At 38.4% G+C, this 23,124-nt stretch overlaps 1 pseudogene; it reads left to right on the top strand.

Annotated features, from left to right (window-relative positions):
- The first annotated feature begins 503 nt into the window (after nt 1-503).
- LOC129635536 (60S ribosomal protein L30-like) lies at nt 504-872 on the top strand (annotated as a pseudogene).
- The last annotated feature ends 22,252 nt before the right edge of the window (nt 873-23,124 follow it).

The following is a 23,124-nucleotide window of genomic DNA, read 5'->3' as shown; positions in this document are numbered from 1 at the left end:
GACACAGGTTCAGTCCCTGGGTCAAGAAGATATCCTCGAAGAATGCATGGCAACCTACTCACACTTCTTGCCTGGAGAATCCCATGGACAGACAGAGAAGCCTGGCAGGCTACGGTCCACAGGGTCACAAAGACTTGGACATGATGGAAGTGACACAGCACGCAGGCATGAATGCATGGATCCACAATTAGCCCACCAGTATATCTCAACCAAATTTGACAATTTGGACTTGACCAAAATGACCTATAGTTTCCCAACTTTGTGTTACATATCTACATTTCAAAGACAGACACACTTTCTCTGCTCCTGTCACAGAATTCAACTCAGGAGGGTGAAACAGAAATGGTTTCTGAGGTTTGAAGTCTGAAAGAAATTACAAAAAAAAAAAAAAAAAAAAAAACCCCAGAAATAACAACCAATAATAATTGAGCATGCCTTTCTCACTCCTCAGACATCTTGGAGGCTGCTCTTGGTTGGGGGTGTCCCTCACCTAAGGCAGGATGATGGTGGCCACAAAGAAAATGAAAAAGTCGCTGGAGTTAGTCAACTCTAGGCTTCAACTGCTTATGAAAAGTGAAAAGTATGTGCTGGGGTACAAGCAGACTCTGAAAATGAGCAGCAAGGCAAAGCAAAACTGGTTATACTTGCCAACAACTGCCCAGTCTTGAGGAAATCTGATACAGAGTATTATGCCATGTTGGCCAAAACTGGTGTCCATCACTACAGTAGCAATAATGTTGAACTGGGCACAGCATGTGGAAAATACTACAGAGTATGCACACTGGCTATTATTGATCCAGGTGATTCTGATTATCATTAGCAGCATGCCAGAACAGACTGGTGAAAAGTTAATCATATATAATTTTCCTTAATAAAACTGACTAGAGATTGTTTTTTTTTTTTTAAATAATAATTGAGCCCTTCCTCTATGACAATAATCACAGCAAGAGTCAGACATGTGTCCTCCCATGACACTTTGAATTGTGTTAAGGTTTGGAAACTGTCAGAAATATTTAAGGCCCTGCAGAGCAAAGACAAACTGAGCTTGTCTCAAAACACCAGAAAGTACACGACACTCTTATACTCTGGGAAATCAAAGACTCAGAGCAAGGCAGAGTGAAAGAGAAATAATGATGTTAAGAAAAAGAGCTAAAGTAAATAAATAAGGTGCAATTTATGAGCTATCACTGTCTTCCACATTTGCCTTGTTTTGTGATATCATGCCAGTACTAAAGCGTGTTTTACAAACCTTACAGTCAACATAGGCATTGAAATTAAGAGTAACACACTTCAGATGGATTAAGCTCGGTTCTGAGGCACAAGAATTGACAATAAAGTCTTTATTTCTTTATACTGGACATTGAAAAACACAACAAAAGGATCTGTAACTGATAAGCAAAGACAGAACACAGTCACTAAATTTTACTAGAGACCATTGCAGCCTGTTCTACCTTTATTGTCATAGTGATTTGCTTATTTTTTCACCATGAATGTCTTTCTACATTGTAGGCACAATGCGCATGTTTGTCTTAATCTCTCTACTAAACTCTAACCAATTTAAACTAAGAGATGGATTTATTTCTCCCTGAGAAAAAATAATGCCAAAGAAGTTAGCCCAGTGCCCTCCACACACTAGGATCTCAGTAACTACCTCTTGAACTGAACTTTGCCTGCAGATCACAGAGTCATGAAACACTTAACAGTCATTTAAGAAATGGGGTAGCCTAATGGTCTACAGCTAACTGCCTGGGTTCAAATCCTGGCTCTGATACTTACAAGCTGTTTAACCTTGGACAAATATCCCTTTGCCTCACTTTCTTCATAAGTAAAATTGTAATAATGCCACTGAGTATTAAAAATGTCAAGTTATATATAATACTTCAAACATGCTGGCATATATGTAATTATTACCATTATATTCTTCTTAATTTAGTTGTCCATGAAAATTACATTGGATTGAGGTTCCAAAGTAAGAAGAGATAATAAAAATGTTTCATTCCTCATGAAGGATATTGTTTGCAAGAGATTACAAACTTATAAATCTTCCTCTTTCTTCTGTTCAAGGTAAAATATGGGGAACCCACTACGGAAATGTCATCTCCTACTCTCTACACAGAGAGCTCCTAATTCATCCCCCTCTAAAATACTAATTATTTAAGAACATTAAACAGACAGAACTTATGGAAAAAGGGACAAAGTATGTTTTGCTTCTCAAGATGACTGTTTTTGTTGGCCATTACTTCTGATTTCACTTCAGTTTGGGCTCCAAGAGCCAGGAAAGTTTTGTAGTTGGTGTCTGATAAATGACAGAAAACAAATACAGTGGATAATCTATCTCACCACACAGCAGAGAACCAAGACAATTTAATAAGGCCTCAGCCTGGCTGATTAACAGTCTATAAATCACTATTTTGCTTCTTGTGCTGATGAGGAATAAGATGCTAGCATCACTCTGAGAAGCCAAAGAATAGCAGGTGTTCCACAAACAGGTCAATGTGACTTTCTTCATCAAGACTTTCTTCCCTCGCCTATCCTTGTCTCTCCTAATCTCCCATTTTACTACACTTCTTAACATCTTTGAGGCTCACTGAGGTGCCCAAAGGGCCAAGTGCATCCTTTTTCTCTAACTCCTCCTTGATTAAAGGCCTTGCCCAGCTTAAACAGTTAATTTACAGTAAATATTCCTTAGTGGAGCTCTTAACACACTGTGTCAAATCTTTAGCAGATCAAGCAGACCAAAAAAATAAGGATACAGAAGAAAGGAGAAACAATAAATAATTTTGGTTTTATAGCTATGCATTAAAATTTAGTCCCTAGAGAGACTACACATTTTTACGAGGCCACAAAGAAGAACATCTCAACAAAATCCTCAAATAAATTGTTCAGGTTTTTCAGATTAGCAGAGAGGAAAGTAGGTAAGAGAGTCCAGGGTGATTAAATTTTGAAAGGCCCTGCCTATGTCTGGGTAGAGCAAAGTCCCCCAAAACAGTGCTTGGGAAGTGAGAATGAATGCAGGGTATGATCAATACAGTTTATGGAGGAGGACAAGGGGAAAATGGAAACATCATTTGATTATCTTCCCTATGAGTCTTGGGGACAAAGATTAATGTTTCAGTTGCAAAGTTCCTGTTATTTTCTCTAACATCTATTCATCTTAGTTTTAATAAACATTGTATCAATATATTACTTAAAAAACTGGTAAAAGGTGACACTTTAGGCAAGTTTTACTCTAGTGGAACTCTTGGTCCACCACCCCTTCCACTTCCAGCCATGAATCTGGGTCACTTCTGAAAGTTCTGACAGAAGAGGAAGAAGGTGAAACACATCTAAGAGCTGGGCTGGCAGACTCATGGAAATGAAATATTGCTGAGCAGAGCTATTTGGTAATTACAGGCCATTCAAATACTTCCTCTCAGCACTGGAAAATTGACAATGATTAAGTTGAGTTTTGCCCTCAATGTGGTAGAAAAAAAAGAGAAAGCAAAAACAAAACAAAACAAAAAAAAAAAAAGGAAATACAATCTAATCCAGAAATGGTTATAGAAATAGTACAGGACCAGGAAGAGAATGCCAGTTAGTGGGAAATAAGAGGTAGGGAAAGGGTTTATGAGGGATACAGAAAAGAGGCAACTTTTTAGCTGGTCCAGGGAGAGAAGGGTAATAAGACGGTCCTGATTGAAGGCGGAAGTCTTACAAACAAGAAAGAACACAGTCCATGGACAGCTTGGGGAACTCTGCTGCTGCTGCTAAGTCACTTCATTCGTGTCCGACCCTGTGAGACCCCATAGACAGCAGCCCACCAGGCTCCGCCATCCCTGGGATTCTCCAGGCAAGAACACTGGAGTGCGTTGCCATTTCCTTCTCCAATGGGTGAAAGTGAAAGTGAAAGTGAACTCTAATGACCTCCAAAGTGAGTAACTCAGCAATTAGTGATAGTATAGTATATTTTTATTAAAAGAATATATATATATATATATATATATATATATAATGCTTATCCTAATCCTTCTATAATACTCAGAAGAAACAACCTAAACCCTTTCTTTTAACACATCTCAGCAAAAGCAATCTGCTTCTAAGATTGTTTTTTTTTCCAAACTCAGTGGTAGAAACATCACATATTTACCAAAACTCTTCAAGTTTATTTAGGAGAGGGAGCATCTGTTTTCCTCTCCTGTTTATCATAACATTCCTAGTTGTCCTTTTTATCTCATGAAAAGAAACGTCTTATGACTATACAAGTAATACATGTGCAGTGCTGTGCTTAGTCGCTCAGTCCTGTCAGACTCTCTGTGACCACATGGACTGCAGCCCACCAGGCTCCTCTGTCCATGGGGATTCTCCAGGCAAGAATACTAGAGTGGGTTGCTATGTCCTCTTCCAGAGGATCTTCCCAACCCAGGGATAATTCCAGGTCTCCTGCATTGCAGGCAGATTCTTTACCATCTGAGCCACTAGGGAAGTGCAAAAATAATACGTAGTTTCTGGAAAAATATAGCGAAGAATAAAAAAAAAATTAGAGTCAGTCATGTCTTTATTACCCAAAGATAATCACTCTTAATATCATGGTATATATCATCAAATGCTATTTTCTGTATAAACTTAATGTATTTATTTTTAAAACTTTAAAATCATAAACAACATTAAACATACACATGTAAGAACCTTCTATGTCCTATCGTCACTGCATTGTGTTCCACAATATTATTAATTTTGCATAGGGTTTTACAGTACAGGGCTTCCCTTGTGACTCAGCTGGTAAAGAACCCACCTGCAATGCAGGAAATCTGGGTTTGATCCCTGGTTTGGGAAGATCCCCTGGAGCAGGGAAAGGCTACCCACTCTAGTATTTTGTTTTCAGTATTCCATTAACCTATTCATGACCATCTTAGAATGCTTCCACCTTTTACTACCTTTGACCACTTTTTGACAAAAGAGAACTTCTATGGCCTTCCTTTTCTTGGATGTAAAACCTCTCAGGGTCTACGAATGTAAGGCAGTCTGGGCCTCCTCTGTAGGGGACCTAAGAAATTAGTCTACCTAACTGAGCCTGTGGACCGTGAATGTGGAGCGGGGCAGCTTTTGCTGCATGACAAGCAGTGTCTGTGAGCAAAGAGGCTGTAATTGGCATTATATAATCTATCAACTAAAGTGTCTTAAGGTGGAAAAACCCCTCCCTATCAACCGATTCTTTCTTTCTTTACATACAAAAAAGTATAGGCTCTCTGGCTGGGCATGGTGCTCCTTTGATCTGATTTTTATTACATGGCAGCTGCTGGCTTTTCTGAACTGTAAATGCCTGTGGCTCTTTCCCCAGCAGTGAGATAACCATTGTCCTCTGGGAAACTTTAAAAAGAAATTCAGATTATATGAAGAGCAGAGTGAAGCAATACTTGGCTATAAGAATCCTCTTATTAGGTAAAGCATTTCAGAAAATGCTAAGCTTAGTTAAAATAACCTGAGCAGAGTTAAATAAATAATGATAGCTATGAGAGACACAGGCTAGAGGCATGTCATTTCAGCTCATTCAGAAAACAGAGGAAATGTTGCTCATAGGAAAAAGACTCCTATATTAAGTATTCAAATTAAAGAAGAGAAAAATGTATGAAGTTGGAAGAGTATGCTTGGAAAAGAGGATATATAATTTTAAACAATGTTACACAATGGGGTCTGATGAATGGGAGCAGATCCATTTGTGTGAGCAGTTCTGGGTTAGACCAGGGATCTGCAAACTCTTCCTCCTAAGAGCTAGATAGTATTTTAGGTTTGACAGGCCAGACAATCTCTCTCCCTAGACTACTCAACTCTGTCGTTATAAGAAAAAATAGCTGTCTCCATGTTCCAATAAAGCTCTAGTTATAAAATTTGATGGCAAGGTGGAGACTGCCCATGGGCCATAGTTTTTAGACCTTTGGTTTAAATGATCAAAATGGTTGCAGCTCTCAACCTTCCTTTCCTTTTTCTATGAATTGGAAATCATATTTTCTCTTTTGGTTGTTATAAGAATTAATTGGGGCTTCCCAGATGTGCAGTGGTAAAGAATCCGCCTGCCAGTGCAGGAGATACCAGAGATGTGGGTTCGATCCCTGGGTTAGGAAGATCTCCTAGAGAAGGAAATGGCAACCTACTCCAGTGTTCTTGCTTGGAAAATCCCAAGGATAGAGGAGCCTGGTGGGCTACAGTCTAGGAGCTCACAAAAAGCTGGACACAATTGAGCTCACACACACACACACACACACGGATTAATTAACAATCATGAGAGATCCCAATCTAGTACCTGGCCCCAAATTTACACTCAAATGTTAACCAGCAGCACCCCCATCCCCACATAGACCTTTTCCAAGTTAATGATCATTATGCACAAAGGAGCATTGCCTCAGATAATTACACATACAAATTAAAGACAGAAAAGCAAGTAGAACAGAGTGACTTGATAAATAGAAGGCAGTTATTGATTTTGGTTGTGGTTTTTCTATACATACAACTCCAGACAAATCACTGAAAAGCACTGTCTTGCAAATTGAAGAAATAGAGCAAAGTGCAACTGCAAAAACAAGTTGAATCTAGTTCATATATAATTTCCATAAAAATAAGCCTGTTTCTCCTTGTCTTTTTTGAGCTTTTTTTTTATATATATATATGTATATATATATATATATATATATATATAATGAGAATAATTACAATAGTGTGATGATTTTTGCTGTACATCAACATGAACTGGCATTAGGTATACATATGTTCCCTCCCTCTTGAACTTCCCTGCCACTGCCTTCCCTATCTTACCCCTCTAGGTTGTCACAGAGCACTAGCTTTGGGTTTCTTGTGTCCTACATCAAACTCCCACTGGCTAGCTATCTATTTTACGTATGGTAATGTATATGTTTCAATGCAATTCTCTCATATCATCCTACCCTCTCTTTCCCTGACTGTGTCCAAAATGTCTGTGTCTCCTTTGCTGTCCTGCAACTAGGATCATCAGTACTATCTTTCCATATTCCATATATATGCATTAAAATATGATATTTGTCTTTCTCTTTCTGACCTACTTTTACTCTGTATACAAACCTTTAAAAATACTTTCAAGAAATGGAATTTCAGTTAAAAAGTAGAAGCAGAAACTTCTTGGTATGGAGGAAAAGTGTAAAATATTCTATTTAAGATTATTAATTTTAGTCAGAATGACACCTTTAATTTTGATCGGAAGTGGAGTCACAGTAGTTTTACTTTAGGAAGTTCTCGACTGCCTCTCTAGAGAGCACCACTACTGAGTTTTTGAAATGCTTTTAAATGAGATCATTTTATTTTACATGAGGTTCCTTGTAAAAATTATTGTCTTTCTGTACATCTAATTAAAATAAAGATGTAATAAAGAATTTACCATTTTAATTAAGGCATATTTTTAAAAGCAATTACTGTGTCATTAATAATTCTTTAACCGACTTTCTTGCACAAAATGAATAACATTTTTACACCATGAAGAATCAATACACATTACTCACTTACATTAACAAAGCTACACAACCCAAATGAGTTTTCACTAAATTATTTCTCCTGTAAACTAGAGGAGTTTGGAGAATCAAGAGCTATTAATAACCTAGTGGAACTTCATTTACAAGGCAGAAATCTTATCCAGGACTAGATACTTGTATCAGATCATTTAAATGCAGAACTAAATAATATCATGTGGAAACAGATTAACAAATTCCATAAGAAGAACTGAAGAAAGACAGTTACCATCAAGGTTTTACAGTATAAATGATTCACTACTCTATTGTCAGACTTTATTTTTTGGGGCTCCAAAATCACTGCAGATGGTGACTGCAGCCATGAAATTAAAAGACACATACTCCTTGGAAGAAAAGTTATGACCAACCTAGATAACATATTCAAAAGCAGAGACATTACTTTGCCAACAAAGGTCCATCTAGTCAAGGCTATGGTTTTTCCAGTAGTCATGTATGGATGTGAGAGTTGGACTGTGAAGAAGGCTGAGTGCCGAAGAATTGATGCTTTTGAACTGTGGTGTTGGAGAAGACTCTTGAGAGTCCCTTGGACTGCAAGGAGATCCAGCCAGTCCATTCTGAAGGAGATCAGCCCTGGGATTTCTTTGGAAGGAATGATGCTGAAGCTGAAACTCCAGTACTTTGGCCACCTCATGCGAAGAGTTGACTCATTGGCAAAGACTCTGATGCTGGGAGGGACTGGGGGCAGGAGGAGAAGGGGACTACAGAGGATGAGATGGCTGGATGGCATCATTGACTCGATGGATGTGAGTCTGAGTGAACTCCAGGAGTTGGTGATGGACAGGGAGGCCTGGTGTGCTGCGGTTCATGGGGTCGCAAAGAGTCGGACACGACTGAGCGACTGAACTGAACTGAACTCTATTTGAAATGTAACCATCTTACATTTTTGTCATGAATTTGTGATTAAGGTTTTCCCACCACCACTCTGTTCCCTGTCCGGCTCTCTTCCCCAATATACATATCTGGGTTGCCTTTCAGACAAATGGGCGTCCAGGGGACATGGAGACCAGTGACTTTACAATGCGATCATTAGGGCAATCTTAAGGAGTGTGTTTTCAGAGGTTAGTATTTTCTATAATTTCTTCTAATATTATTATTATTATAGGAAAATCTAGAAAAGACAAAACTAAAAATACTCAAGAAAATTTTTTTTATATTGTTTAGTTTTTTTAGTATAAAGAAGAAGGCTATGCTGTAAAAAAAGTCATTAAGAGGGAAAAAATATATGGCACTTTTAATTTTATCTTTACCCCCAGTTGATAATGTGGAGGCTGATGTGGACCCCTCTACATAAAATCGAAAGGCCCAAGGTCACACAATATCTAGTCCCCCTGGGGAAGAACTGTTTAAGGGACTGAATGAGCAAATACATAAGTGCAATAGTGACTTTGGGTCCTTGTTCTGTTTGAGTTGTTTTCTGAGCCCATTAAGGTAACAGAGGTTGGAAAGGACATTAAGACAAGTTCTTGTTGGGTAATTTGGTAAAGCTCTCAGTCAGCACGATCAGTTTTGATGAATGGTAAGTAATGATAATGAAATTAAGACCATTAGTAAAGCCAACAAATCAGCAAGCCAGACTGTGAACTTATGGATAAGTGAGCTGGTCTTGGGGCCTGGTGACCAACTTGCTCCAGCAGTCTTGTAAGAATTTAGATAGCATTTGTGAATTGTGCACCTGATTTTTAAGAAAAATTATTAGTTGGCAGATTTGTGGTTAATTATCTCAGTTCTCACAACTAGGCCAGAAAGAAGCCTACTGGGGTGGAGGGAGTGGACGGGTTCAGAGCCACCTGGCCTTTTAAAGATTTACTGAAAATATAAATTATCCATAATTTTTCTCAGAACTATTTGGTTTTCTTTTTTAATATTTAAAATTGTTATCCATCTGAAATAAGTAGTATTGGAGTTCTTGATATAGCAGAGTACATGTATAATTTATAATAAAATTAACTTCAATGACCCTCAAGGAAATGTTTTTCAGTACCCCTCCCACCGTGACTACTACAATCAATTCTTTTGTTCTCAGAAGGACATGAATTTATATTTCACAGAAGAAACACAAATAATTGATACATTAATGGAAATATTTATATATTTATTATCAATGCAAAAACATTGCTTTGTTCATTAATTAAAATAAAAAACAACAGCAATGCTGACTTGGGTATGTTGAGACAGGAACTCTTATCCTGATTAGTGGGAATGTGAATTATTTTCTGAAAAGCAATCTGGCAATATATTGCCAAAGCTTAGAAAAGTTAATAGTCTCTGATCTAGTAATTTCATTTTAGGAAATATACCCTATGAAAGTGGTAGTTTGGTATTAATATTTTGACAAAGAAATTTGTGGATATTCATCACAGAATTATTCTTGGTAGTAAAATATTACCAAAAATATCTCTCAACAAAAATTTGATTAAGCTATCACATATTTACCCCTGGGATGTAACACAGATATTCTGATGGTGTTTTTGAAGAATTTTTAATAACATGGGACAGCTGTTTTAATATAATGATGAATAAAAAATAGCATATATACTTTCATCTTGGAGTAGGCACAGAAAAATGACGTGAAGGAAATATACTATATTATCAATTACTTCTTGAGAGGTAAAATTATGGTTAATATTTATTTTCTGCTTTATATTTTTCTGCATTCATTTTTACCACAATGACAATGGATTTTATGTTAATTATATGTGTGCTGGTGTGTCAGTTGTGTCTGACTCTTTGCAACCTCATGGACTGTAGCCTTCCAGTCTCCTCTGTTCAAGGAATTTTCTTAGCAAGAGTATTGGAGCAGGTTCCCATTTCCCACTCCAGAGGGTCTTCCCAACCCAGGGACCAAACTCTTGTCTTTTAAGTCTCTTGCATTGTCAGGCAGATTCTTTACCACTGTACCACCTGGGAAACTCCATTTTAATTATAAGGAAGAACTACAATATAAATATGATTCTGGGTCTCAAACTGAACAAACAAAAAAAAGCAACATTACTTACCAAAAAATCAGCTTAACCACAATTTTTCCTCTCTTGGTCTGTGACATGTAACATTATTACTATTTTGCTGCCAAATCCAGCATTATTTCTCTCATTAATAACTTGATGAATATGAAATGAGTTATAAACTAGTTATGTAAAACTTATTACTGCCTAACAGACATAAAAATAACATTAACTCAGAAAAGCATCTATTTTGCGCTGACAACCCTGATGATCAAACTGCCTAGAAAAATGAAGCTCCCATCATTTAAATTTGCCAAATCTCACCAGAAACTTAGTCACTTCATCATCAAGCAATATGGTTTCTTGGTTGGTTAAGGTCATAAACTTATTGAGAAAAGATTGGTTTTACCTAAAGGGGTCTAAAAGTTCAAGAACACAAATATATTTATATTCTGATCATCCGAAATTGGACTGATGACCTCAGTAAAGAACAACAAAGTCTGGAAAGGATAATAATCTATTTATATGGTTGAGTACAGAATAAAATAATAGTTTATTCTGATTAGTTCTAGATTTTAATTTGCTATGAAATCTTAGCAAATTTATTTGAAGTGACCCTAAAGTATGCCAGAGACTTACTATAAAAAGTATTCCTTCTAGCAATATTTATACTGATGAAAATAGGAGAACATTTATCTAATAATTGACCTTTTTAAATATACATTATGTTTTTATATAATGAAAACTTATGTAATCATTAAAAAAAGATGTTGAGTGAGTGAAATGCAAAAATGCAAGCAACATACATTAAGTAAAGATTGAAATATTTATGCATATAATATACATATGCACATGCATAATTTTCCCATTCCTTTTTCTATCTATATAAACCCAAATATATGTATGTATATATATAGATAGATAAAGCAAAATTTTGCCCCCGAATATCATCTCTAGATAATAGTATCATAGTTTTATTTTCTTCCTTTTTATTTTCTCTTTTTTCCAATTTACTTGTGACAAAAAAAAAGACCCCTAAATCTTTGCAGTCTTCTCATCCATGAACCTATTAAATAAATTATATTAATAATAAAAACAGAACTTTAATATGAATTGAACCATTGTAACTGAGGCTAAATCTCGGTAATCCTGAAGTATTTATTTATACAACTGGGGACAAAAAGCTATTTTAAAACTCTTGGCAGTTTTTCTGTTAGTGTTAGAATGTTGCTCTTCCATATAGAGGAAGGGGAGTATCAGCCCTTCAAAGATACTTTCGATTAAGCAAAAAGTGAAACCTTAATGGAGTGGCCAGGACTTAAAATGAGATTAGGAGGAATTAAAGTGCTCTGCATGACCCTGCAAAAGTGTGTGTTCCTTGTATATCTTTTTGTCCTTCTGAGATTCTGTTTTCCTGAGAGGTAAGCACAGAATGCACAGAAAGGGGTAGTGAGGGTGGAAAGTTTCTCTTTGTTAGCTGGATGGACAAGGCCATAGGGTGGTTATCTCAGAGGCTTGAGGATACCGAGGTTCCAACTATGCAGAACACAATCCGTGGGAGAGATGATCAGAAAATTTCCTATAAAGTCTTGGCTTTCCACTTTCCACAACTTGTAATCTATGTTGAAATGTAAGATGTGTAATAACTCCTTGTCAAGGAATATTAATGAGCTAAGTTTGCAGAGGCCTGATGTTATAGAAATGACCAGAAGGATTAAAAATCACTTATATTTAGAGGGCAAGGCAGAAGAATGTGCCTCTTTTCTTCTTCATAATCTGATATTATCTCCTAAATAATGTATTATAGGAACATATTTAGCTACAAGTAATAGAAAACCCAATTAAGAGTGGCTTAGGCAGGATAGACACACAGTATTCCATGGAAGAATAGGGCAGCTGCTGACACTGGTCTCAGTATTCAATGAGGCGACCAGAAACTCTGTCTCTTCCTCTCTTCCCATTCTGTCATCCACAGCATGCAAGGGTTTTGGCCTTGAATTTGCTGCCTCATAATTATATTACAAGGTGGCTGCCAGATCCTGACATTATACTTGCATTCAAAGACAGAATAAACGGGAAAGATACAAGAGCAAAAATTTCCCCAGAACTTCCATCCTTACCACCAGGGACTTTCTATCAGATCTGTCACATAGACACCATTGGCTGAAAGAATGGCTGAAAACTATTTCATTTTTTCCAACCCTTCAGGGAGGTGCGTCAGGGACAGTAGGCTTCAAAGTGACTCTTTATAGCCAAGCAAAGTCTCTCTCACTTCTTGTGGCTTTCACATTTACACAACAATTTTTCTGTCATTTCTGCTTGTTCCTTTGGTTGCTCCCCACAATTGTTATAGAACATCTCTATTTTTCCATTTTGTCTGAGAAGTCCAGGTATAACAACACATAAACTTCAGTTAACTTGGAATCTTTAAACACAATGACAAATTTACTGATGATTTTGTAAATCAGAAAGTGCAAAAGCGCAGACAAAGCCCCTGGACAAGATAACATCAAAAGCTTTCTTTCTGCCATGGCGATGGGAAGATTAGAGGATGGAGCACTGCATAATTGCAACATTGGGCCAATATTATGTTTTATCGGCATCTCTTGTTCTATTTACCTAAGAGGACACCTGCTAGAGAAATGATTCCTGGTTTTGGAAACAATGAATACTCAAGGGTTAGTCTATAACCAGTGTTTTCAACTTGTTTTTTCTTATCGTCCTCCTGAGAACTTTTTACATATCTATTTTTTCTTACGGTGAAGGCAATGTCACCCCACTCCAGTACTCTTGCCTGGAAAATCCCTTGGACAGAGGAGCCTGGTAGGCTGCAGTCCATGGGGTCGTTAAGAGTCGGACAGGACTGAGCGACTTCACTTTCACTTTTCACTTCATGCATTGGAGAAGGAAATGGCAACCCATTCCAGTGTTCTTGCCTGGAGAATCCCAGGGATGAGAGGGCCTGGTGGGCTACCGTCTATGGGGTCACACAGAGTCGGACACGACTGAAGTGACTTAGCATAGCATAGCATAGCATTTTTTCTTAATTGCCTCCCCCATTAATTAATAGGCTGCTGCTGCTGCTGCTGCTAAGTCGCTTCAGTCATGTCCGACTCTGTGCGACCCCAGAGACGGCAGCCCACCAGGCTCCCCCGTACCTGGGATTCTCCAGGCAAGAACACTGGAGTGGGTTGCCATTTACTTCTCCAGTGCATGAAAGGGAAAAGTGAAAGTGAAGACGCTCAGTCATGTCCGACTCTTAGCGACCCCATGGACTGCAGCCTACCAGGCTCCTCGGTCCATGGGATTTTTCCAGGCAAGAGTACTGGAGTGGGGTGCCATTGCCTTCTCCGAATTAATAGGCAAATGTACTGATTATCTGTTTATGTACTCTGTGTATCTGTATGTTATACACAAAGAGTAAGATTTTTTTTTTAGCCCCCTCCAACTATGAACCAATTTTTACTCCCCTGAGGATAATACTGTTCCCACAGAGAATGCATATTTGTATCATAAAGAATTCTTTTTAGGAGAGGTGAAAGGACAGAATTAACAGAATCATCTGAACTGACTCTTGGAGGATGGAAAGAACTTGGTCCAAGTTTATGGTCCAATGGATGGGAGAGTTGGACTATAAAGAAGGCTGAGTGCCAAAGAACTGATGCTTTTGATTTCTGGTGCTGGAGAAGACTCTTGAGAGTCCCTTGGACAGCAAGGAGATCAAATCAGTCAATCCTAAAGAAAATCAACCCTGAATATACATGGGAAGGACTGAAGTGGAAGTTCCAATGCTTTGGTCACCTGATGGGAAGAGTCAACTCATTGGAAAAGACCCTGATGCTGGGAAAGACGGAAGGCAAAAGGAGAAGGGGGCGGCAGAGGATGAGATGGTTGGATGGCATCACTGATTCACTGGACACATACATGAGTTTGAGCAAACTGAGTGCTGCAATCCATGAGGTCACAAAGAGTCAGGTGAGACTCAGCAACTGAATAGCAACAATCCTCGAAGATATGGAAGCTCTCAGGTTGTATCCTCGGGAATCTCAGTGTCAGGCTTCAGAGTATAAACTGTGACAAGTGATGAATTCACTAAAGGGAAGGGAAATCATCAAGTAGTGGTGATTTGGTTGATGATTTCTGGTTTGACTGGTCACCTTCATTTTACTTCTCAAAACAATCGCTTCCAAGTTAGAATAAAAGTCTACCTTAACAATCCTTACTAGTGTAGATGAGTATCACTCTTAGTTCCTACTGGACAAAAAGACTTTAACCTGTACGGATAAACAATGACTGGGTACCTACTGAAGCAGCACTTGAAGAACTAAGAGTGCTATGAAAAATGTCTGAGTCCGGAGAAGTCTGTATGAATTATCAAATGGTAACATCTCCCCTGAGCTTCTTACCTCAAAGAAAACACCTGGGAGCTTAGGCGTGAATAAAAGTTGCTTTGTATTGTACTTTTCTTCCTAAATGGTCATAATTAATTTTGTTGACACAAATATACAAGAGGTTAAAAAAGAGGAAGGGCACCATACTGGTGAGAAGACCAACACATTTTTGCCTAATATACCAGAGAAATACACCCAAGCCATTCAACCATGTGAAAGCAAATTTTCTGAACCTCCAAGGTCAGGAAGACCTCTGTTAAAAATAAACTAAAAAGCTATTGCATGAATGCAAATACACCAGGATCACATTATACATTTAATTTAACCAAGCTTTCAGACAAAGTTATGTAATAAAAATGAACGTGAAACTCATAAAGACCACTTTCATTTGCTTTCTCTGGTATTATTTTATCCCTGTTAGAATAACTCCCACTTTGAGAAACACACACACTCACAGAATAGGATAACTTCACGAGGTGTGCTTTAAAACTAAAAGTGAAATCTGTCTTGGGAGGGGTCAATTAACACATTATATATAGATAGTTTTTTTGTCTTTTGGGTGATAGATCAATAAATTTAAAAAGAGGAAATTTAGGCAGGTTTTTTTCCTTGTCCATTAAATATATGACTCTGGCTGTTTCAAATAAATTTAGAAATTATCCTATTGTATTGATTGATCTTTTTTTCCCTTGTGAGGGAAACAAATATGTGTAACAACTGTGCCATTCAAAACTCTGAAGCGCCCAGCTCCTTCTTTCCGAACAAAAAGAGGAAACCATTAAATAAGATGCAGTATCTTTTTACCAGAATGCAACACTTGCAAACAGGGCTACAAGTTAAAATTTCTTAAGTCAAAGGGAGGATTTTCCTAAGTTCACTTTGATATCTTAGAGTGGATCCCAGGTAAAAGATATTAGCAGAAAGAGTGGTGAAATCCTAATTAAGCCTGTAGTTTAGCTAATATTAATGTAGTAAAGTTAACTTTAGTAAAGTTAACTTTAGATGGGTCAGATGTTACCATTTTAGAGGAAACTGAATTAAAGTTACGTAGGAACCAGTGTATTATCCTCATGACTTTTTTGTAAATCTATTGAAAAATTATGCCCAAATACAAAGCTAATCTAAAAAAAGACTTCCCTCAAGTTTCCCAAACCAAGACACTCCTTAATATTCCCTGGAGAGTACCATCTTTTCTGGTCACCTGAATACATCAGGAATTATTTTGCTCTTTTATCTTCTAGTACACAGAATCATTTAATAAATGCTTACTGCATTCAATTCTACAAATGGAACAGCAAACTTGCTCTAGACTTAGAGGTGCGAATTCTGGATTTGGATTCCTCATGAGCTGTGAGATCTTGTGCGTGTCTTGTAACCCCTTAGTGGCTCTTCCCCTCCACTTTAAATCTTCTCAGGGCAGGACCCACCTGTGCTCGTATCTGGACCTTCAGTAACCTATCCCAGAGGAAAAAGGGTCAAGATGGGGGTTCTAGAGTCAAACTTAGTTTACATTTCCAGCTCATACACTAACCAGGTGTGCTATTTTGGGGCAAAATGTTTGACATTTCTGAGTTTCCATTTCCTCATCTGTGAAATGAACTGTTGAGATAATCAAATAAGGTGATAACTTCAGAACAAAGGTTAGCCTGCCTCTTCTACAACACAGAACAATTCACAAGGAAGTTTTTATTTTCAACTTTGAAATACTCTTCTAGTATGTATCATGTGTGAAATTCCCTTAAATGTATTTCAAATATTACTCATTTCAAATGTTACTTATTTTATCATTCTGACAATTTTATGAGTTAAGTACTACTATTATTGTTATTATTAGTTATCATCATCCTATTCTACAGATGAGGAAATAGAGGTGCAGAGACGTTAGCCTACTTGCCAAGCTTGTAAATATACTAAGTGGAAGGACTGAGACTTGTACCCACATGGCTGGCTCTAGGGTGTCTAGTCCTCAAACACTAAGCTATCATGGAACACAGTCTGAATGGAGACACGTGGGATCAGATGCTGTCTGCCTTCTTCACTGGTGCATCCTGAGACTGCCCAGGGGGTGCTCAACCACACGGTGACAGACTGAATGGAAGTACAGAAGCCCCTCTAAAGACAGGAGCTGAGTCGAACATCTGCCCATCTGTCTCTCAGCATCCTGACATCACCAAGACCCTCCCATATCCTAGTCCACTGTGTTTCAAATGTTTGATTCTCACTCAAGTCTCAAAACCATCCTGTAAGTTGAACCAAAATACTTTCTTTTCCCACCTGGAGAAATCAGAAGACACACAAAGAGAGAGCTTAACTTCTCAAAGTCATACAGCTAATCAGAAGTGTGGCCAGGATCAGAACCCCGGGATTCCTGCTTTCAAAAATCAGGATTTTTCCAGTATATTTGCAGGTTCCCAAATGAGATCATTGTTGGGTCTACGTTTTTTTACAGAGTGGCTCCTTCCTTCACTTGAGCCAGTTCTCTGTTAGATACCGTCTCACAGTGACTTTCCCTGACCTCCCTACATAAACTGTAGCCCACTCACTTGCCATGCTGTTACTCTGCTTATTCTTCACGTATGAGTATTTGACATCATATTGCATTGGTTGTTTACCTTCTGTCTTCCAACTGAACTGGTAGGTTCTAAGAGGCAAGGGACTGACTGTCTGTATTGGTCACAGTGTACCCTAGGGCCTAGAATCATACAGAGAACAGACCCAGAAAAAAATATTGCTGAATAAATGAATAGACATGTAGGAGATTCCAGTAATAGTTTGTTATTAACCTTATTATGATTAGTAGTATCTCCTTTTATCAGTTCAGTTCAGTTCAGTCGCTCAGTCGTGTCCAACTCTTTGTGACCCCATGAACCGCAGCACACCAGTTAGGTAACCCGGTTAAGACAAAGGTTTATTTCCTAAGACAAAACTGATGGGAAATTGAGTGAACAATGTTGGTTTCAATCAGATCAAAGCACAAATTCCAAGCAACACCATTAATAACCAGGAGACCACACACTTGGGACAAGGATGTCCTCCAAGCACAGAACAGCCAGCATCACTGAGTCACCAAACACGGCCCTGGTTTTCACTGTTTATAAATCCTCCTAAACTCACAAACAGCCCTCTGCTGCTCATCGTAATGTTTTTAATTCATCTCTCCTTTTTCCATCAGGAAACACCTGGCCTTGGTTTACTTTTTATCACTTTATTTACATGTTCACTGAAAGACCGAAGCATTGATTTTCCTAAGAGATGATGACAGTAGGATCGATAAGCCACAACGAGAAGTATCAAAGTGCAGCTTCTTCACCCTATAGCCTGCGGCAGCTGGTGCTGCAGGCGAACAGCCTTTGCTGATACCCACCCAGCCCCGGCGATTGTGAAGGTGGCAGGAGGCATCTTTGCTTATAAACTTGGAGTGAGCTCCGGCACTTTGATGACCCAGATAACGTGCCTAACATAGCCTAACTGAGAACTCTGTGGGGAGTCTGGAAGCCTAAAATAGTAAAGTCAGATTTGAGAGCTATCTCTAAATGAAGTCCACGCTAGGCACAGAATATGTGGGAGAGGCAGCCAGGGGCAGGGGGCACGCAAAGGTTTAGATCCTTTGTTGGAAACCTGTTCTGAGTGACGGGGGTAAAGTGGAACAAGCCATTTCCCAGGTGGGTCTTACCTTTCACCTGCTTTCAGAGGCTTCTAGTTCTATTGTGCCCAACGCATGCAGCAAAAGGGAGCCAGACAGCTCACTGCTGAATGGCAGAGCTCCTCGAGACAGGTTATTCGAACAACAGGAATGTGGTCTCATTTCCTGCTGTCTCCAGACTCCAGTGCCACCCAGGTGAGCAAACTTCCATCCTGCAAACACACAGGCCACACGGTTCCTCTTACTTCAAACAGCTATGGCATGTGTACTAGGTTACTACAATATAAAGTGCTCAGTCTGACTCTGGAAAAATCAAGCAGGGACTCTCTTAAAAACACACACCTGGAAGCAGTGGGTAGCACTGCCCATCTGAGCTCCTATCTCTCCACTCACCTGAGGTCCCAGCTCTAGACGTTGCGTAGATGGCCAGGGAGCTCTTGGAAACGAGATTGCCCTGTTTCACTTCATACCTACTGGTGAAGAAATGGGGCCAGAGAGAGCATTAGTTAGGGTAGGAGAATCCATACCTTTATATGCTCTCAATGGATTTTAAAAGGCCGCTCAGCTACTGCATATCTGATAACCAATTTTTTCAAAATTCCAATGGTTCCCAAACATGGCTGCCCATTATCTGAGTTATCCGAGAAGTTTTTCAATGGTTGATGCCTGTCTCTTGCTCTAGATTATGGTTTCTGTATGTGGGGGCCACCTTGGACTCCCACCAGTGATAACCAAGTATTTTCCCCTCTCAAGGACAAATGTCTCCAGACATTGCCAAGTGTCCTCTGAGAGACAAAACACATGCCTTCCCTCTCCTAGTGGCAGTGACGAATCATCCTCTGTTTTCCAGCTCATTTTCTTGTGGAGTATTTTGTGACTTCATTTTCCTTACATCCATCATGCCCTTTTACTCCCTTGTTGCTCTGGTTGATATGTGTATCTTCAATATACACGGCACATGTGTTTTAGGAGAATACTGAGTCCATACCCTGAGCTCTAGGCCAGCTGGCCTGAATATCTTATGTTACATGTTCATGGCAAGACTTGCATTTGCATTGACTTAAAAGAACACTTCACAAAAAGGAATGGACAACTGATAATACATTACAAATGAGGTGAGATATTTTGAAAAAAGTCAAATTAAAAGGACCGAATGTGGCAAAATGAACTCACTCATTTAGTATCTATGAGTGTCTATAATGTGCCAGGGAGGGAGGGACACAAAGACGGATACCACGATGCAGTTTATCCTCTGGAAAGGGAGAGACAAGCAAGGTTCAGAATTACACACTGAGTGAGATAATTTCACACAGCCTTGAGTGCCATGAAGGAAACAAAAGAGGGTGACATGCGCGGAGAATCTTGAACGCAGGAGGCTACTGTAGGATATCAGAGAGGGACACAGTGGCCGTGACATTTGAGCATAACACTGGCGCTGTCACACTCTGCTGGTGACACGAAAATTGGTGTGGTCGTATAGGAAGGTAATTTGTCAATGTATGTCAGGGGTCATAATACTGTTGATTTCATCCAATCATTTAACAAATATGACATCTCTGAAGATATGCTCTGTCAAAATCACCACGGGGACAGTATGGCAAGGAAATCTTCAAAACACAGAAAATAACCCAATAATTCAAAAACTTTATAATATTTTATAAAACTAGAAGCTACTTAATTGTCAACTAAAGGGGACGGTAGGATGAATTCTGATAGGTTTACTAAAACATGGAGATGCTTATGACATAATTTTTAAAAGTTATATAATATGTAGAATAATATTAAAATAACAAGTTATTTTGTTAATGGTTTAACAAAATAAAGCAAAGTTAAATGTGTCTATACACATTAATTGTATATAAAACTAAATAGGTAAGAAAGATGGAAAGAAAATTCAACAAAATAATAACAATGATTGTGTAGGAGGTGGCATTTGTTAGGGACTTTTTTCCTGCTTTCCCAAGTTTTTTGATACATTTTTCAAACAAATTTCTAAAATACTGCTTCCAACTTTTGATCCTGACTTTTCCTCCAATTTTTAACCTATATGACCCAAATCTGATTTCTCTTTTGAGGGTCACCTCAAATGCTACATACAAGTAGCCTTATGTGACTACCTTGACCCCAGAAATAATACACTGTTTTCTGTCCACTGCTCCAAAAAACATTTTGCCTTCCTGTTATGGGTTAAATTTCGTTCCCTCCAAATTCCTATGTTGAAGCCCCTAGCCCCCAGTACCAGAGTGTGACAATATTTGGAGACAGAGCCTTTGAAGAGGGGATTAAGTTAAAACAAGGTTGTGAGGGCCAGCCCAAATCCCGTCTGACTGATGTCCCAGTAAGAGGAGGAAATTTGGACACACAAAGAGACACCAGGGATGTGAGCACAGAGGAAAGACCACACAAGGACACGGAGAAGGTGGCCCTCTGTAAGCCCAAGAAAGAGGCCTCAGAGAAAACCAAACCTGCCGACAACTTAATCTTGGACTTCAGCCCCCAGAGTTTTAAGAAAATAACTTTCTGTTGGTTTTAAACATCCAGTCTGTGCAATTTTGTCGCAGCAGCTCTAGCTGACTAGGACCGTTTTGGTGTAGTTCTAACAGAATTATCAGTGGCTGTGTGCTTATCTTTCTCTTCCACTTGCTAATTTGCTGATTGAGCATTGGACTCCTTTCTAGGTAACTTTAGCGTCTTTTACAGTTCCTGGCCCATCCAAGGCAGTCATTTAATAAATGTTGGCCAAAATGAATTATCTGAACTTTTTCCCCTCAACTAATTTGGGGACATAATGTCTACAGAATTTTAATAAGCAGTGTCAAAGAACCTGAACTTTCAGTTATAAGGCGATTAAGTTCTGGGGATCTAATATACAACATGGTGATTATTGTTAATAATACTGTATCATAAACTTCAAAGTGTCTAAGGGGGTAGATCTTAAATGTTCTCACCACAAAAAACAAAACAGCAATTATGTGAATTATGTAATGGAGGTGTTGGCTCACATTACAGCAGTGATCACTCTACAATATAGAAGTGTATCAAATAAACATGCTGCATACCTTAAACTAACACAATGTTACCTGTCACCTGTACTTCAATAAAGCTGGGGGGGGGGAGCAATTTAAATAAGCAAAAAAAAAAAAAAAAAACAAATAAGTAAGAAATAGCTCAAAAGAAAAACTGATGTTTGTAATAACAATAACAAATAACCCATTGGTAGGCATTCTCTATAAAATATGTTCATGATCAGGAATTATTTCTACTCCAAAATAAACACCTGTTATGCTTCAAAAACTAAGCAGCTGTGAGGTCATTAAAAATTTTGTAGTGAGTTTCAGGAACATCAAATTTTCTTTCTAATGTCTGTATTAGCACCACAGATGCTAAAGGGATAATTTGGCAAATAATCTACTCTTTAATACACTGAAATCTCACTTTTGAGTGTGTTCTAAATTTTGTCATAAACTTTTGAATATTATGTGTACATGATACACATATAAAGGTGTTCCTTTATATTTTTCAAGCATGAAGCTGAATTCAAATAATGGTCTTTCATCTCAGTATTCTAAAATATTTTAGATCCTTGCATTTCAAATGCAAGGTCTATGAACCAAAAGCCTTTGTTAGAAATGCAGAATTTCAGACTCCACCCTGACCTACTGAATCACAGCCTATTTTAACGGAGTTTTCCAGATGACTAGTATACTCATTAAATTTTGAGAGGCATTGCTCTAGAATATGGGCTCTCAAGATTAAATGACATGTTCAACCTATCTTTTCTATGTACCTGATAGATTAAAGAAGTAGTATTTTCCATAGTTACAACCAAAGCTATTGTAAAATTCTTTATACTCTTTATTTCATATTTAGGCAAAGGTAAGGACATCCCTGGTGGCTCAGAGGTTAAAGCGTCTGCCTGCATTGCAGGAGACGTGGGTTCGATCCCTGGTTGGGAAGATTCCCTGGAGAAGGAAATGGCAACCCACTCCAGTATTCTTGCCTGGAGAATCCCATGGATGGAGGAGCCTGGTGGGCTACAGTCCACAGGGTTGCAAAAACTTGGACACAACTGAGCGACTTCACTTTCACTTTCAGTTTTCAAGGACAATCAGAGTCATTTTAAATTTAGGAAGTGTATCTAGCTTACTCTTTCCAGATTTATCTATAACTTGGAGACAGTGTCCTAGATAAGTGAATGGATGGTATAAAGAAATCCGATGTCCTTTAAATAAGTCACAAAGTCAATAAAGAAATAGGTGAAGGTACAAATAAAAAACTCTTAAGAATCTTCCTGGAAAGACTAAGAGCCAACGTAAATAAGACAGTCCAATTTAAAAACAACAGGGAAGTCCTCAGATTCAAGGGTAACAGTGAAGGTGACTGCCAGAAGTCACTTTTCTTGAATCTGAGATGAATAAAATGCATATTAAAGAGACTGTTGTGCTCGAATAGTAATTGTAAATAAATGTTCAAATGGCTATGAACAAACATCACTATGATACAGAGACACAGAATATTGATTCCTCCTTTTTACCCACCTCCAGGCCTTGATTTCACAGAACAATTCAACTGTATTTATGGCTCTTGAACAAACATAATGGTAAAAATGTTTTGTGGGT

Source organism: Bubalus kerabau, chromosome 20 (genome assembly GCF_029407905.1).
Source record: "Bubalus kerabau isolate K-KA32 ecotype Philippines breed swamp buffalo chromosome 20, PCC_UOA_SB_1v2, whole genome shotgun sequence".
Lineage (NCBI taxonomy): Eukaryota > Metazoa > Chordata > Mammalia > Artiodactyla > Bovidae > Bubalus > Bubalus kerabau.
Note: the sequence above shows the minus strand (reverse complement) of the source record. Positions and strands in the feature narration are given on the sequence as shown.